At 36.1% G+C, this 18,990-nt stretch overlaps 1 protein-coding gene across 5 annotated transcripts in view; it reads right to left on the reverse strand.

The window, feature by feature from the left end:
• The window catches only part of FARS2 (phenylalanyl-tRNA synthetase 2, mitochondrial), a 231,259-nt gene that overhangs the window by 206,617 nt on the left and 5,652 nt on the right, over positions 1 to 18,990 (reverse strand). For 3 of the 5 annotated variants that reach the window (XM_057369139.1, XM_057369135.1, XM_057369136.1), the window contains exon 2: positions 17,660 to 17,741. The gene's annotated coding sequence lies outside the window, so the exon portion shown is untranslated. Of the gene's footprint in view, positions 1 to 17,659; positions 17,742 to 18,277; positions 18,345 to 18,990 lie in introns of all 5 variants that reach the window. The other 2 variants (XM_057369137.1, XM_057369138.1) reach the window with 1 other exon arrangement.

An 18,990-nucleotide genomic window follows, 5' to 3' on the forward strand; every position in this document is an offset into this window, starting at 1 on the left:
GAATAGATGTTACACTACCACTCAGAAAAAATAAACTATAAAACTTCACAGCATACCACCAACAAAAAAATTAATATTTAGAACTTCAGCTCCTCAAACCAGTCATTTATCTCTGTTCTTTCTATAACAGTGACAATAGTTATTTTTTAAAACAGGAGAGCAAGAATGGATATAAGCATAGGTAATTAAAAAATAATGCAGTAACCATAGTGAGGATAATGGCATGTTCAAGCATTACCATAATTAAATGGCTGGTGGCAAGAGAAACTCTTTCAACAGCTACATGTAACAAATTACATTACAACTAATAGGAGGAGAGGGAGAAAGAGTAGGGGGAAGTCAAGAGAAAGATCTGGTAGTATTCAGTATTCAGTATAAAATTCAGCTGAGAGGAAGAGCTGCAAAAGTATGTGCTTACAGTACAATGTCTGGAGGGGAAAAGACGAGGGCATCCAAAATGTCTGCAAGGAAAAACATTTCTATCGTTTTCTAGTAAAAATATTCAAGAAAGCAGGATTGGAACTGAAACTCAAATTATACACTATATAACCTAATATATATACTACTATAACTGYACAATTTAAGAGCAACATAATACAATAATCTTAATAACTACCAAGTAACAAAAAAGTAATTCTGAGTTCAAGATGATCAGATTTCTCAGCTTTATCTGTGGCCACTCACAATATGCGCTTAAACATTTAAGGTTTAGGCTGAAACTTCATCTGAGTTCACATTTCTTCCAGTATTGCCTGTATCGGTTTTAWTATCATATTAKAACAAAACTCCTRACCACAAATAGAAACCTGGGAAAARAGTCCAATTGTGTTGTACTGGCYCCCCAAAGGAATAGTGAAGCCAAGCTCTCTCAGAAGCAAGGATGATGTTGCAAGGACGATGAAGAGTAGGAAAGTTGAAGGAAACAGAGCTGGGAAACTCTGGCCTGACCCTTGAGCCACAGAAGATGTTTCTTGCGGTATCAAGTACAGGCTTTTTTTGATCCATTCTCAAATCCAAACGGGTGATACATTTTAAACTGATATGCAGGAAAACTGCATATATTCAAAACAAAGAAAGTGGAGCACATTTATCATAATGAAAATGCCCAGGTGAGAAGATTTCAACCTGAATAATGAGCAACTGGGAAAAATTAGCTACTGATCTACTTCAGAGACGCATGCTGATGATAGGTGCAGGTTAGTCCCACATGGTTAGAGTCTAAATCTCACATACTTACAATAAGAGATTTTCCATTTTAGAAGCACATTGGCTATCTTGTCTCTTCAGAAAGGAAATAAATTCTTGATTAAACTTTTTTAAATGTAGTTTTATATGGATAAACTTTGTGTTTAATCACTTAGAATCATAAAGTCCACTGAGTTGGAAGGGACCCATCAGGACCATTAAGTTCAACTTCTGTGTGTCAAATTTATGTTCTTCTGCTCTCTTGTGATAACAAATGCAATAGAGGATRGATTCTCAGTTGTTCTTCATACTTTTAATATTTCAACTGAAAAAAAGTAAGACAACCCCTATATTAATCATCAAAGTGGTAAACCAGTCCACTAATAACTCAGTGTTGTGTGGATTACTTCATAAGAGCAGRCTGGGGAGAATAAAACTTGCAAGCTGGCTACAGAGAAGATGACAAACAGAAGATATCCATGAGGCCTATAGTCCACAAGCATACAAAGACTTTGCATCAGCCCCTACTGGAGATTCCTTGGTGGCTTTAGAAGAGAGAACAACCAGAAAAACAGAAACAAAAAAATCCAGCAGATGGCTCTAAATGAGGAGAACAAAGACAGGTGACTAACTAGCCAGAGAGAAATAAAAATAAAATGGGAGCAGTGCCACAGTGTTATCATTTTTGTAGAGCCACCTGGAGAGGTAGCAGGCTTATCAATGAATGCCAAAATGAATAGTACCCATCTGTTCACCCTAATAAATAACCCTTACTAGAAAAAATTGAAAAGAATGTAATTCCCTCAGCACTACTCACATGTTTTCAGCAGATCTGTTTGTTTAAAGTATTTATTTGTGTCTTATATGACTGAACAACTATTTGCTGAGAACACAATAATGCTTCAAGATGACCCTTGGAAGCATAGGTCAAGTCAGTAAGCATAAGAATTCATGAAAACAGAAAGCTCCAATAACTTCCTTTCAAATATGCAAAAGCTCTGGAATTATCACTGCTTTCAAAATGTCTTTTAAAAGATATCTCAGACCAACTGAATGGACTGATAGCAAAGCCCTAAATGAGAGGGCATTCCAATGTCTGGAAAGTTAGCACTCCTCCATAGGTAACAAAAGCAGACAGTATTTTCATTCAAAAAGAAATTCAAGAACTAYGGTACAAGCTCAGTTTACTTCCTCTGCTGGCCTCCCCAAATGGCAGAGTAACCATTCTGTGTGGTTTGAGAAAGGCGGTCAGACATGGCAGGAAGTGAAAAGTGGAATGCTCAGGTCCCCTGGCGTCCTGTTACAAAAAGAAATGGCATGGAAGAGACGACTAATGCTGGCAGATGGGTTTGCCTTCATGAGTTTGAAAGTAAAGTGCTTCTTCTTCAGCACTAACATTTACCAACTCCAACCACTGCTTATGTAATGAAGGCGTAGGAGTATGGAACAGAAATTCAAACTTGCTAAAACTGAGACATTTCCAAGATGGACTTTTGATTCAGTGGTGCATTTATTTTTCATRGATGATATATACAGCTGGAAAATACCATGGTGTGTTTAATATCTTCAATTCTACCACCTCAATATAAGCAACTCAATCACATAAAACTGTCCGGACTCACACAAAATTATGCAGAACAGGACAGGCCACTGTATACAGCCACTACCATCTTTGCAAATGTTTCACACAAATATTTTYGCATTAAATTTTGGCTTTCATATGGCAAAAATATGATGGAATTAAACTTAAAATATGCATATACAAATGTGCATGAAGAGAAAGAATACAACAGAAAGCCCTTCTGAGGAGACAGAAATCACAAAATGCGAGCAAACGTATCCACACAGGCCAAAGTTCTGTAAATGTCTTTATACACAGGGTCAGAGTTCTTTCATAGTTCCTACAAAGGATTTTTAAAAGCCCCCGAACAGCACTTCACTAAAATGAAGCCAGAAGATACTGCACTGGTTCCTATAGACTCAAGTGCCTTTACCAAGTACCAGGTGGCTCTTCCAGCTGAAACACAAAAGACAAGCTACAGTATAGCCATGTACATTATTTCCACTGCTTTGTACTCAGTGCATTAGCATGAACCCACAGTTAAGTAATAAAAGCCCACCAACATGATTTTGTTCATTTGTGAACTGGTCCATGCTTTTTRAAATAATAAGAACAGGACTTCTCTGACACAAAATCAACAGAAGGCTCAGTTTAAATACAAAAGGACAAAGCCTTCCATCAAGGAAAACAAACTTTCAAGTTTGTTTCAAGTCAACTTTCAACTTTTTTAACTGTAGCATTTTCCACATGATATTCCCCTTCCAGTCCAACAAAAACAGGTGCTTTGGGTTTTTTTAAGTAAGTACTTTTATTAAACAGTTGAAGCAAAGCCTGAATCACTGAAAATTTGAATATGAAMCGAACATCCTTAAGTTTTAATTTCTGTTATAAAAATCATCCAGGGTCAAATTTAAAGCTTCTAAAATGTTAGAAGCTTCATTTGTGTAGCAAAATATTCCTTCTATTCCCTCCTTCTGTTGACTCCATCTTATTTTTAAAACATCTGTGTTTCACTAAGAGTAAGGTACATTGCCATGGCAGACAGATCTTGCCCATGCTACAGGAATGAACAGAGGCAGCTGGTGCCATAGCCTTGTCCTGATATCTTTGAGAATGGTACAAAAAATTCTTTAAAGATACAACATATATTCTCAGTTTATCAAGCATTAAACTGTTCTCATTACAATAAGAAAAAAGCATGCCTGTGAGTGGTATCACTGATATACAATTACACAGCCCACTGACACCACTGCCTGTCCTTTTTATAATGGTCTTCTGGGGACCTCTCAGAGCAGACATCCTTCCCCTAGCATGCATAACACTGAAATTATTTTAGAAGAAATTGTAATCACCTAACTACATATAATCCTAAACCTTAATCTTTTGAAAACCTTTCACTTTGCTAAAAGCCTGCATAAAAAAAATCAAAACAACAAAACCCCACAAAGTTTAAAAATTTTCTTTAAAAATTAGTTAGTAAGGATTACTCTACCCAAACTTGAAAATATTTCAGGATTGTAGAATTTGGCCTCAAAAATCTCCCTAGGAACAAACATGTCTATTTGTTTCAGTGAAAGCAGGTCCAGCTTTTGATCTTTTATGATTCCTCTTCAACATGAAATGCTATCATATATGGGACCTTAAATTGTTCCAGCTTTGTTTAACAGATTTTTTTTCTTGAATGCTTCCAGAATTATTTGGCATCTGCTCATTACATTGCAAAAACAGRGTTTTTCTTCCCTTGCCTTTCCACCCAGGTTACGAGAGTAATGTTCACCAAATATAAAACTTGTTAACTTGCCCACCCATAAAAATGACGCTTCTGGAAACCATAATTTATGGAAGTACAAACAGCAGACATATSCATTCCAGTTTAAATATCTCAATCAGAGCCTGAAGGGCCAGTAATTAGAAAATGGTCTTACTTTCATATAAACAAAGCCATCAATGGGTAATCGACAACACAATAACATTTCAGTTTTGTCACGTACCACCAAACTTTTTTAATTAATTTTGGCTTCTTTCTACTGACAAACATAGGTATTTGGGGAAAATGGCTTTAAACACATGATATTTACCTGATTAAACATATTCCTTCCTAAGGAAGTGGACACATGAAATGGAATTATTTTAACCACACTGGAAGAACAAATTAAATGCATGAAATCTCTGCTGATGCTGGCACCAGGTTACTTCAGCTCCTGGTAGGTACAGTACTCTAGGTCAGGAACATCAGAGTTTTTCTAGGACAACAGTCCTAATGCTGATAAAGTCCAACCAGCTTTCTATCAGACAGGAGAAACAGACTCTGTTCTTTATCATATTATAAGAGAAATCAATTTGTGTCTGCTGAATCAAGGCAGTTTGTTTTTGCTTTTAAGCTGTGTCTCTGCTCTAAGGGAGTGAATCTAATTATTTGGCCTTATTGTAGTATGCTAGGGGGAGTTTTGCTTAAACAATGCTGCTGKTTTTCCTGGCTGGCTTGGAAAATTAAGAAACTTCTGTAAGCAAAGCAAAAAAAACGCACCAAACCAGACCGACTGTGCTCTTGATGCACAGTAGAGGAGGGTTTTCAGCTACCTAGACATCCTTAATGATTTTCAGCAAATAAGTGATTTGTGTAAAGTTGTTTGTTGCAGTAAAGGTTGGGCATTCCTCTGTTGAGGCAATCTCATCTTGAGCACTCAGTGTTTCACTGACAGAATAAACTGAGCATTTTTGTCTTGCAACCAGTGAAAAGAAAGTCATAAAGACAATCCAACAACCTCTTTTTCTATAGCACCTAGAAAGGCAATAAAAGGAGGTTTTCAGGTTTTTCATGGTGCTTGTAACACATTCTGTTTGTACTAAACAATGATAGAGACTCTCTTGTCGCAAGAAACAGCAGACCCTCGGTCAGCCCAGACCCTTTAGCCTGGAATATTCAAGAATTAGGTTTTTTTAAGTACTATGTTTATGTATTACCTTATATAAGGAGGGATTATGACAACTATAAGACACAAGCATACTTACATTACACAGCAGTCATCAGTGTCTGGTGCACATTCATCCCCCAGGCTGTGGTATATTTGTATCTAGGAATTTCTTTTGGGATCAACAGAGAACTCTCAAGAAATATCACGAAGTTTTCTACAGAAATGCTGCTTCATATCTCACTCTGTTTATGGTCTGTCTTGCTACGAGGGTAAAAACTTGGTTCCAAATGCACATCACAGATTATAAATATTAGAAGGTGCTAGATGTGTCATCAGAAGGGAACCTCTAATAGCAAACATCAGTAGGAAGTATAACCACAGCTTGCTAAGAATTTTGTATTCACATCTGGTGATGACATCTTTATATGGTATCATCATGCTCTGAAGGGGTACAGTTTGATGGGTGCAAATCTTTGGTTCTAGTGACACTACATTTTAAGGGCGACGTATAGTAAGACTTGATTTCACAATATAAATATATTACCTAATACCTGTTTTGCCTCTAAAATGTTACTAGCTTTTTGTTTTATTTTTTTTATACAGCACCTCATATTTCAAGGAATGGAAAACAATTCAGTTCAAAATCACTAGCGTTCTTTTTAAAATCAAGGTCCTTTGAATATTTTCAGGAACAGAATAAGGTCACCTAAGTCCAGATTCTGGSTTGAACATGCACACCTGAGGTATAAACTCCAAAAGGCATATGGTTTGGTTGCAGTGGTGGGGTGGGACACTGTGTGTTTGTGTGTTTTCTGCATGTATGTACACGGGGAATGCGGACTGCAAAAAATACATCCTCCCTGGTCAAACCACTTCAAGTTGGATAGAGGATTTTTCCATTTATTATAATGCTCAGGCAATCAAATTTGCATCAGATGGCCCACTCTACTAATTGTTGAAGCAAAGATTGGAATATTCTCACAGCTCAAAAAAAACTTTGACAGAAGCAATGGGAAAGGGATACAAAAAACAGAGCAAGAGCTGCATTTCTCCACCATATTTTGGAATTGCAATTCCCCTGGAATGAGAAAAGAAAATACCCAATTCTCAAACTGGATCATTTACTACTTATTTCTCATTAGTGACAGGTACCACAAAGGAGCAGCTTTCTAAGTGCTAAATGGAAGATTAGAGAAATGAAGTCTTAAACAACCTTGCAAAACTGCAGGGCTGAACAAATGYGCAGTACAAGGAAAGGAGTTTGTGCTGAACCTTGTGCTCAGAATGCGTAAGCCCTCTCTTTTGGTTCAGTAATTCCAACTTAGTCACCTCAGAAAGAAATATGAGCTCCAGATAACATGATCCTGATACAAAGAACTCARTGGCTTATCAGCTAGAATTCTCCTCCCCATCAGAGACATTCACAACATGCACACCCTTGCTAAAATCTCAGTTACAAGTCCTGCACAGAATTAATGCATCCTTTATGGTGAAGGTTTATCTCCCATCTTTTAACTTCTCATGGCAAAAACGTACTGAGGAGCAAAACTGCCCACAAGGAAAGCAAAGTCTAATGACAGTAAGACATGGATGGTCCCAGAATAAGGCTTAGGGATGCCAGGACTTTTAAAGATAACCCCACGACCAATCTCCTTTAGAAATCAATACAAGTTTTACTTCTGTTCTTCACAGAACTACGGGATCATAGAATAATTTAGGTTCAGAAAGCATTGGAGGTGGCCTAGTTCAACACATCTTGTCCAAAGCAGGTCACTCAGGAACTTGTCTGGCTGGGTTTGGAAGTCTCCAGCAACAGAGTTTCCACAACTTCTCTGGGCAAACTAATTATGGCTCGTTTGGATTTAGTGCTCTCCCCACCACGAGTACATACATACATACAGAGAGACCCACACAAAACAACTGCTTGCTAACACACAAAARGAAACCCATACTTGACAAAAAGGGCAAATGGGCAGACACTTTATGTGCAAAACTTGGGAAAGACTAAGGTTCACAAGTAACACAAAGAGAATTCTCACACTTATACATCCACTTCTCAGATCTTAGAAACTGCACTACTACTTACTTCTATCTACTCTGACCTGTAGTACACAATGTACTATTTAAGTCCTACCTTTTCCTTCCTTTTTGCATTTGGCTACCAAGACAACAGAAGTTATATATTAACTGGTTTGATTCTTGAACTCTTTTTTTAACGTATTTTTCCCAGTTATGGATTTATATTCCAAACATCTAGAATATTTTCAAATCAGAATTTAGTTGTGGGAAGGGGACTGTTATACCACAAAATCAGTTTTTATTTTAAAATAATTCATTTCAGATCTCATCTATCACAAATGGAGATGTTCATTCATGCAGAAAAGTAGACAGCTTTATGACAAGCTATTGTGTGTATAATTTTCCAGATGATCGCAACACATTGACAGCTTTAAAGAACTAGATGTTTTACTGTAAGGTTCAYTGTCGAAGCAGCCTCCTCCCTCTGCAGCCATCTAACAGTTTACAYTTACAGTTGATTATAACTTCTATGAAGTTCCAGCATTTGTTAATCACTTCAGAGACTGTGAAAAACAGCATCATTTGTCTCAAGCTCTCTCCTGTAGACACTGTGTTCTTCTAAAAGTCTAGAAGGCAACACATGCAATTCTTTCTCTTGAAGCATTCATCATCAGTTGTTTTAAAAATATTTCAGACAGCATAATTCTATTTTCTCCTTCCATAAGATGTGTCAGACAATGGAACATAATTGATCCTCAGGTGAAGGAGTTTACAGTAAGCTTTCCTTTGCAAGCAGCAGAACCAGCAAAACTTTATTTCCTCTGTGTTTGAAGGCAAAGTTAGTTTGCAGATCCAGTAGTAAAGGACAAATTTATCCTGCTACCTCTGCTGTGGCTGAGGAATTAATAGGGTTTCTCTTCTTCATTAAGCCCTTTATTCTCACACACCACCTGTACCTTGCTGTCTCTGGTGACCAAGACACTCTCTGAAATTTAACTGAAGTGGAAAAAAGAGGGCTTATAACATGCGCAAATACCATCTTGCAGACATAATTTCCTTAGTTCTTTATGCTTAAAACCTGGAATTTTTATGAACAAGTATTAAACTCAACCTAGCAGTGTCTTCAAAAAGTGACAGTGAAACACAGCATGCAGCAACAGCTTAAGTGGAAGCAGCACTCTGGTTCTCAAAAATGATACAACTTGAGTCTATTCTCACTGATGAAGGTCATCGCTGAAGCAATCTGCCACTCTGGGGGCWGATTACACTTACGTACATCCACTTCACTTATTTCTTATCATTCATACAGGATACTCCCAGCTTTCACCAGGCTGCAACACATTTAGGTGTGAACAGATTTAACAACCAGGAATCTGGAACTAGCTGCCATTGCATTTCACTGTAGATGAGCAGGGATTGCTGGAGAGACTTAGCAGAGTCAAACCATACATGCACAAGGGGGCTGTACAACACAAACTGCACATTTCAATATGAGAGATCCTGGGCAGAAGACAGAGTCATTGCTTTTTAAAGGCTGCTCTTTCAAAAGTATTGGGAGGTATGACAGCAGTGATGATCGTTTTTTTGAAACAGTAGAAAAACACGGGAAACAATACACACAGAGAAACACACTGAAACAATAAGCTATTTCAAAGCCAAAGAAGCTGATGAACATATTCAAGCACAAGAAACCTAATCCCAATTCCTAATCAGTAGAGGTCAGACAACTATTTTCTAATTATAMCCTAAAAATTCTTGTGGCAGTCATCAAATAGAAGGTTTTGTGGCAGAGTAAGAAAAGTTTTCCCAGCTTGTACAATAATACCTTGATCTTTTAACTATGCTGTCTCAAAATAAACAATAAGCAAGACAGGATATCTTGCTTCACAATACATTAAGTAATGCATTAAACAATATTTTTCTGCTTTTAATTCTATTTGACACAAAAAAGTACCCTGTGTGTACATTTTCATTCATCTGTTTCTCAGATTTGCACCTTAAAAACATTGTTCTCCCTCTAAAGGAGTTATTAATTTTTAGAGAAACAAAGGCAAGTGAGAAAAATCCTTTGCTTACCAACATCCCTTCTCAATTGCAAATGCAGAAGTAGCAATATAAGCTCATCAATCAGCAGCTAGAAACATATWAAACAAATGAATACTTAGATCACCTACTTAGTTCCTTTTCTGTTGTCTGGATCACTCCCTCAAGTACACAAATAATTTTGTAATACAGTCCAAAATCATTGTAGATGATACACAATAACACATCAGCATGGCCCAAGGACATGTCATGCTTATTTGAGAAGGTAATGTCTGCCTCAAAAGGTGCGTATGTTCTGTGTTACATTGCAGTTGCTACAAAACATTTTCCTCTAAAGGAGTAGAGAAAATACCACCTAAAACCTCAGCACCTTGTTGGTATACTATTTAACATTCCTTCAGTAACTCTTAGATGTCCTTGATAAAAAAAATCAAGGGTCCTTTAAATATTTTTTGACACAGAACTAATTTTTTCAGATTAAGTTTTCATTGACAGGTATGTAACTGACAACTTYGAGAATTTTCCTTTATTGTGCTAAGAACTGAGTGCAAACTACCCAAAGTATTAGCAAACAAAAGACTGTAAATCATTCAGACTCACAATGGGGTCTGCCAATATTTGCAAAGCGAACAGGACACATCAACATGGAATGTCTGTGTCCAGTGTCAACACCCACAGCCAACTCTCACCACCCTTCCTCCCTTGCCCCAAGCAGTATCTTAACTTCATCTACTGACCCAGGTAAGTCACTGGGGCAGCTCACCTAATAATGTACAATATAGGAAGGAATAAAGTGACAGAAACCTGTTTCAGGGTAAAAACATTTCAAATGCTTCAGATGAGGAATGAAGCCACTCTATGTCCAATGACTTTGCCTATAAACTTGCCCTTAGCAGTGGAGTTTTCTCTGGTTGCCTCTCAAACTTGCATAATTGYAAAGGTATACCAACATGAAGCTGCACTGCTTTACATAATTTAAAATGAAATAAAATGACAGCATTAATAGAGATATCCTCAATGTGATCCATGAGGATATCTCTATCTATCCATTGGGATCCAAGGGTAATTAAACAGTTGATATTCAGAACCTCCTTCCTGTTCTGAGGCAAAAACAACCTATCAAAAGTTTACATTTTTAACCCTTAAGGTTAAATATAACATAAGCAGATGCTAGGGTGGTGGTAATGTATTTCAAAATTAGACATACAATAAAGTTACAATTTGCTCCCTTTTCCAGCATCTTTTTTTTTTTATTTCAATGACATAGAAATACATCTGGTTTATGTGTAATGAAAGATGATTAGATTTGATGTTATCATTAGCAAGAAAGAAAAAGAARTTTAGCATAAAATGTCTCTTTAAAATGGACATCCACCACTAGGAAAGCCAATCATGGGTACTTCTGCACTTGCCATATCATAGACACACAAATATATTGGTTTATGTAATTACCATCTCAGTAGGTAAGGAACTAGAAAAGGCAACATCCCAGCACTTCCTGAGCTTGCTACTAATTAAATCATATGCATACTGGTTCAATCCAAGGATGATCAAAGTTAATGAAAAAAATTTCAATTTAATTCAATGAAATGTGGATCAGTTCCAGACATCTAGCTGCTACTCCAACCTCTTTCTTCTTTATCAAAAAGCACTCCAACAGTGTGAAAGTGAAGAGGACTCCATATGAGTCTACAGATTTTGTGATTTTGTATTTCCCCTCAGATCTGAATTTTAAATTAATTATTTGATAGTTGACTACATTGCATAAAATTAAGTAATCTTTTCCATGAAGGTGGATCAGAGACTACTCCAGGTTTGGAAGGAAAACTGACTACTAATCATACAATATTGTTACATCAGTAGCTTTAAAAGACTTCAACTATTCCTTTCATACACATGTTTTTATCCTCATTATAAATTTATTTATGTGTCCCACTGTTCACCCTTGCAACAATTTATTGCCATATCTGAGCATGTAAAATGTCAGTCCAATATACTGAAAACAGGGCACTAAATTTATAAGGCTTTCTAAGATTAACAGAAAGACAAATCAATGGCATCTAAAGTAAAAAAAAAAAAAAAAAAAAAATCAGTCCTCAGATCACATATCTATTTCTAATTACATTTGAAATGCAATATCACAACAGTCAAATAACTTCAGTAAACTGGACATTACATTTATGTAACCTATCTGAATAGCCTTTGTTTCAACTCTTTTAACTATGCTTTTTCACATTCCTTTTTTCATTAAATGCTTGTATTAAAAATGAGAATTTAATTTTAGCATCTCAAAATTCCTCTCCCAGTGTTGTCCAAGTGTCATGGTTGCAGGACATGTCCTTTTAGATCAGCCCAAAGGCTCTCATTCCTTTAAAATGGTGCTGAGCAGGAGTTGCTCTAAAATCTTTATTTGGGAATTCAATATATGCATCACTTCTAAGAGCCACTGCATAATGTCTCAAATGCAATGAGCACCACATAGGAAATTAAATAATAAAAAAAAAATCTTTCCTGTTCAAGAATCAAGAGTCAGTTAAAGGAAAACTGTAGTTGTCAGCTTTCAATAGAAAGAATAGTGTCTGTGCCTGAAATTTCACATTCCATCCATACAGGGACACAAGTTTAAATGAAAAATGGTGTTTTGATGTAGTTTCAATATCATTCATTTATGCAGCGTTGCATAGTTGACCACCTTGTATATTTCCTACTATATAATAGATTTCAAGTATCTCTTGCTGGAAAAGGTTTCTTTTTTTTTCTTTTTAATCATCACCTTCTTCTACTTCTTGGAAAAACACATTAAAACCAATGGGAAGGGAATGGTGCTACTACAGCTTTTAGTACCACACCTCAGCTACCCTTTGCTGAACCTACTCCGAAGCCCTGGACAACTCTACCGTGCCACTGGGAACCTCAGGACTAGGGAGTCAGAGCTGCAGTATTTTACTCCCAGGCAATGCAAAATTACCTCTCATGGAGCCCTAAAATCCTGAATTGGAATGTGAAATGATCCCCCAGCATGCTTGCCCCTTCTCTCTCAACCCCTATGTGAGATGAAAGAGATGTAAAGAGAGAGATGTCAGAAAATCATGACTGAAATCCCTAYCATCCTCTGTTTTGCTTTGCCAGAGAAGTTTTCTGCATAGCCACTTGCAGGCATCCAATTGAAAACAATGTCAGCAGGGCTTTTTTACTGGGTCCAGATATGTAAGAAATAGTTCTTAAACTCAGCCCTTGCCAAAGTACAGCACAGTTGTAGGATAACAAACTTACAGTTTAAGGTGTAATGAGTAAAAACTGAGTCCTATAAATTTACTCATGTGTTAACACTGCTCTTGAAAGAAAAAGAGATATTTTCCTACACTTTAAAACACTGCTATCAGCTCACTCTTAATAAGAGCCCACTGTCTCTGAAACGTTAAATGGGATGTACTAAGAAGTAAATTCTATTTGCTGCAACACTTTTTCTTAGATAATGTGACAACCTTTACTGTTTTTGTACAATTCCCTRTGACTGAAGCTCTTTTCTGTTGAGTGAGTGAAACAGAAATCAACAACCAGATTTTTTTTTATTCCCCCATTTACGTGCTATGCACTTAGGCTGTTGTGTTCCATTACAATTACTGTGGTCTAGAAGCAAAAGACCACTTCATCTCTCAAGAACTATTAACCCAAAGTCTTAAGCTACAATTGCAAATATATACTCTGTTACAGCAAACAAAATTTGCTTAGAAACTCTGTATCATCATTTACATTTGCTCCCAAATCACATGAGCTGCAAACAGGAATAAAGCATGAAAAAAAACCAAAACAGAAGCATAGGTAAAAGCAGCTAGCCTGCACAGAGTGCAATATTGACTTGAATGTTGTCAAAGGAAAAAAGAAAAAAAAAAAAAACAAACCACAACTCACCACATCTTCTAAATGACACAGTTCATTCCAACCCATTTAACTTACACAAAATACTGGACTCTCATGAACAGCAAAATTTGCAAACAATACAGACAGCTCTGCCAGCAAGTCTCACRCAACTACAGTATCTGTCTCAATACAGTTGGTCTCACATCAATACAAATTTCAGACGGTAAAACAAAAAATGAAGTAAGATTGCACATATAAACATTTTCACTTTGGTTTTCTTTACCCTTCTCTTTCTAGCAAACTTATTTACACTATTTACATATTTATTTTTAACTGTTTTGCTGTTATTTCCTTGAATTCAGCACTAAAATTTACCACAGGTGAATGGATRATGTATCTCTTCTAAATCCCACATGACTGTCAAGCCTGGGTACTGCCTTCTCAGTCTCCCAACACACATCTWGCTGAGCTGCAAAATGAAAGACTTATTTTGCTCTTTTAAGAAGAAGTGTATCCAAGAAAACACATAAGAATTAACTGTTTAGCCAACCTCCATTAATAAGCTTAAAAATTTTACTTTGCATAATCTGTAGTTATGAATGTATATGGGTTACCAAAACACAGAAAACTTGATTTGCAAATATTCTGCCTATATTACGAAACATTTTCTGTAACTATGGCTAAATAAATGCATTCATTATCTTTAAAGCCTCAGGGTAAAAAAAGTGGTCTTTCTCATTAAAAATACTTCAACTGCAACAACGGACACTGAATTATACACAATGCTGCTCATAAATATTCATGATAAATATAAGCTACTTCAATTTAAAGTTCCGTCTATTCAATTTAAAGTTCCGTCTATTCAAATTAATATAAGTCAAATTATAAACTGCTTTTGTTCAATCCAAATTGAACTGTTCCTGTTCCAATTTCCTGATATAACCCTGCTCTGTTTTTGTTAAAAGTTTACCACCAGGATTAATTCGTATTTATTTAGGCAGACCTACCTCCTAACAGATAGACCCACTTCATAACACTTTATTTGATTACATCAGAAAAGGACTGCCTTTACAGCAGTTCAGAGATGCTGACATCTCCAATAACTTGTTAAAGAAGAACTAGTTCCAAAATATTCTGTAGCAAGCAAAGCAAGGCAGGCATGACTTACAATATAAATTGTGTCTCCATGAAGTCCTGCTATCACCAGATWAAAAAAAAAAAAAAGGTTTGAAAGTATTATACTAAAAAGAACAAGACTAGTATTGCTAACTTCTCTCTCTATCATTAATGCTAGGAAACAGGAAATATTGGAGTCCATGGCTCACAGCTCCCAAGCAGCTTCATGTTTTAACATCCGTAAAGTTCCCAGGTAACATCTCCTATAAGGTTTGCTAATGTTGATAGACTTACTGCAGACAAAGAACTAAAGAAAATCTTCCTTTGAAATGCTTTGATAAAGCCATGTATTTTAAATATGTCAGAGAACCYTTCTGTGACACCAGACACTTGCAAATCTCACTTCCCTCCAGAATGAGCCTCAGTGAAAGAAAAAAGACAGAGTTCAGAATGCACATCTCAGATGACAGCATAGAATTACTTTTACATATATATATATTATATGTATATACATATACATATGTATATAGAGTATACATATTTAAGACTATTCACAGAATTATTTCTTCATCCAGTCTTTAGATAACAAAGGCAACATCCTCTCATCTTGCATTCTGAGCCAAGACAAACACACTGACTAGGTGAAAGAAGATATGCAAGTCAGGGAAGTAAAGAAAATAACAATATGAAAGAATCTATCTTTTATTATCAATGAAGAATAAGATGTTATTATAGCTCAAGGTCACATATGACAAAACAATCTTCAGTTAATGCCACGTACTGAGAGAAGAAAAATTAAAACATAATAATTGTTTTAGTTTGTTTTKTTCTTTAAGACCATCTGTAGAATTGTAATTTGCCACATGCTGAAAGATTGTGTTCCACACAGCCCCAGCAGGCTGTGCCAGTCAGGGTCAAGACTGAGACCCCAGGGGACACTGGGGTCAAATGAACTCCTAATATCAGATGAGAAAACGGGACTTGGTGGATTTGATAGACTCTGCAATATCTCTTAAATTAAGTTYATTTTAAAAAGAATGCTTTAAATAACGACTCAGGGAGCCTGACAAAGGAACTAGAATAAACATACCTTGTTCAAGTCTATCCATAAGAGTTTCTGCTTGTAGAGTGAATACTATATTAAGAATATAACCACAACAGAACCGTGAAAAATGACAGTATAAAAATAAGATACATTGCATGTGGAAGTGGAGAGTGGAATAAGAACCACAATCTGTGCAGGGAGGGAGAGGGACAGCAGGGAAACAGAAAAAATTAACTTCTATCAAGAACATCTCTCTATTTGTTTAGAACAACATCCTTTCATGAAACTTGACAAAATTAGAGCGCCAACATAAGAAGCAAGCAGCTTTTCTAAGTTCAACAGACGTATATGGAGCCAATATTTAATTGCCTCCTCAATATGTGATCATTTTACACGTACAATACCATATCTATCCATTTCAGAATATTACCTTCCCCTGGGGAGAGCTAGTGTAATGCACTATGCAATTTTCACACTGAAAGTAATTAGTATAATCAAATCAAAGGTAAAACGAATGTTGAAAAAAAGCTATGGTCAGTGTCAAAATATGTAAGAAAGCAATGACAAAAATTACATTRCATTCTTGCTTTCGAAAGTAAGAACATTCTCAATTAAGGTCCTGAAAACTTTCTTGAAAGTCAAAATAACTTTTAAATCACACATACACACAAAAAAAATAAAAGTACAATAAATCTGTGTGAGGACCTGATAATTTGCTCTGTTTATCTGTTTTCTCCATTTTAGATGCAGCACACCTACTTCACCAGGAATCATTTCCAAAAAAAGGAAAAAATTAAACAATAACTAAAATCAATGCCATAAAAATGAATTAAAGGAAATAAGGCATGTGTTAAGGTTAAAACAAAACAAGCAAAGAAACAAAATAAAACGACAGCAACAACAACAACAGCAACAAAAAAAATTCCCACAACCTGAGCTTGGTCAAAACCAATACTAGGCTAAAAAGAATATCTGAGAAAGATAATGACAGAAATTGTAGACCAAGGAAATATTTAATTCAGGTTTCTGGACAGACAAACTCTCACAAACGTTCTCAGAACATTATTTCAAACTATTTCTTCCCTCATTCCTCTTTCCCTCCTTTCAGCACACTAGAGAAAAGTTGGCAGCTCCATTTCATAGGTCTGCAACCCCATCAAAATAAACACTAATTTCCAGTTGGAGGCAAGACACAAACTTTATGAGGAGATACGGACACAYACTACCTTTCGCTGATGCTGCCATGGGGTCACGTATATGGAAGACAGGAAGGTTAATGGTGGGGTTTGTAAAATCCTAACTATTGCCTCTCCAGAGCTCCCTGAGTTCACACTCCATTCACCAGAGCATCCCATCCCATCCCATCCCATCCCATCCCATCCCATCCCATCCCATCCCATCCCATCCCATCCCATCCCATCCCATCCGGCATCAATTAAAACCAGTTTGTAGAATAAGGAGAACCTAATTCTGCCGCCATTCTCCCACTGAACAGTAATTTATTGCCTAGGTAGTTCGGCAGATTTCAAAGGATCTGGACCTACTCCAATACAAAGATGATAAAATTTGTCCTTCTGAACTCCTCTTCAGAAGATTATTATCTTCTAACTCTCTATCTCTCTCTCTCATGTAATTGTTACACACCTATTTTTATGTCTCCAGTCTCAAAATTGTCTTTGTGTTAGGAGTAAGGAAATGCACGAATTCCATATGGAAAGCAAATTTAGATAGTTATCATAGCTGTTCATAGCAGTTGGTGAAGATGGAGAAAAGCTTTTTTAATTATTAAATAAATTAAAATTTAATTATTAATTAAAATTAAGAAGGACTGAAAACTTGTTACTAACTAAAAAGGCTGGCAGTGCTGGCGTCAAAGACAGATTCAGAAAGCTAAATTTATTTTTAGTTATTTACCTGCAAGCAGAGATAATCTTTCTTCAGCTCTGCTTCTTTTGCCTGTTAAGCTTTAGTCAGTGCTTTGTTTCTTCCCTTAAGGCTGAAAGACAAATTTTGACACAGTCACCCAAGATATAAAAAACAGAAACAGAAATAAAATAAAAAGATGGTTCTATCTAGAATTGTGAGGGTATATAAGGAAGTATTGAGAATTCAGCTGATCTTACAAATGCATCAGAAGCATGGTATTTACAGGAAAATGCCCCTAATAAACTATCACTCATTGTCAGAGCTCTGAGGACATAAAACAAATACTGACACAAGATGAAAGATCAAAAATTTCAAGGATCATGCAAAAGTAAATATCTTAAACTGCATCATTACTAAAATCCCTAATACAGCTATATTGTTTTCCTCATTTCAACTAAAGCATAGTCTCCATAGTCTTCTTTCATCTACAGAAACAATTTCAACTCAAAATGCTGATATTTTTTCCTGGATCAAAAGTCCAAGCTACTAGAACAAAAAATTATACATGGTTGCACAGTTCCATATAAAATGCAAATGCATTATAAGTGGAAAATCACATTCCCCTTCCCCTCATCCCACAATCAGAAAACTAAACAGCCTACTTACAATCCACTTAATCCTTGACGATTTACCCATCCATTGCAAACAACAATTTTGCTTAACTTTTCTTTCACTAAAAAAAAATTAAAATATTAATTCCTTCCATATCCGATTATCAGAGTTCATACCTTTCCAATACATTATAGAAGAACTTTCTACTTTTAYTTTATTTTGAATTACAGGTTTTCATACATCAGACCCACAGTACCTTACAGCAACATGATACTTCTACACCTGCTAATACTTTGATCTAGGAATTGCTTCCAACAAATAACCACACAAGAAGTATTTATAAGAAAATGGCCAGTGAAGTAGATTTTCAGGGAAGGACTTAGGCAGTCTCCCATGACTTGAGTGGAGCTAACCCCTAGTATCATCTAACAAGAAAGCCCATACCAACAATCTAGGAAGCAGAAGAACTCAGATGCACCCAAGCAGCAGGATGTCTTTGATTTCAAATATCCGAGCTTGCAYACATATTTACATGTATGTAAATTTATGTATAAATATATTACATATTTACAATATTTATGCTTATTCACATCCACATTTATATATGAAAAAAAAAACCACAAGAGAAGAAAGAACCTTGCTCTAGCAAAACTTCTTTGATGCAATCATGATTTTTAACTAAAAAGATTGGCAGTACCATTTGTAACCACCTGCCAAACTGGAAATCATAGGTCAGCAAAAAATATACAGGGGTGGCTACAAAGAGA

The sequence above is a fragment of the Malurus melanocephalus genome, unplaced genomic scaffold (assembly GCF_030028575.1).
Source record: "Malurus melanocephalus ecotype Western Australia unplaced genomic scaffold, MMel_1.1 scaffold_103, whole genome shotgun sequence".
Taxonomy (NCBI): Eukaryota; Metazoa; Chordata; class Aves; order Passeriformes; family Maluridae; genus Malurus; species Malurus melanocephalus.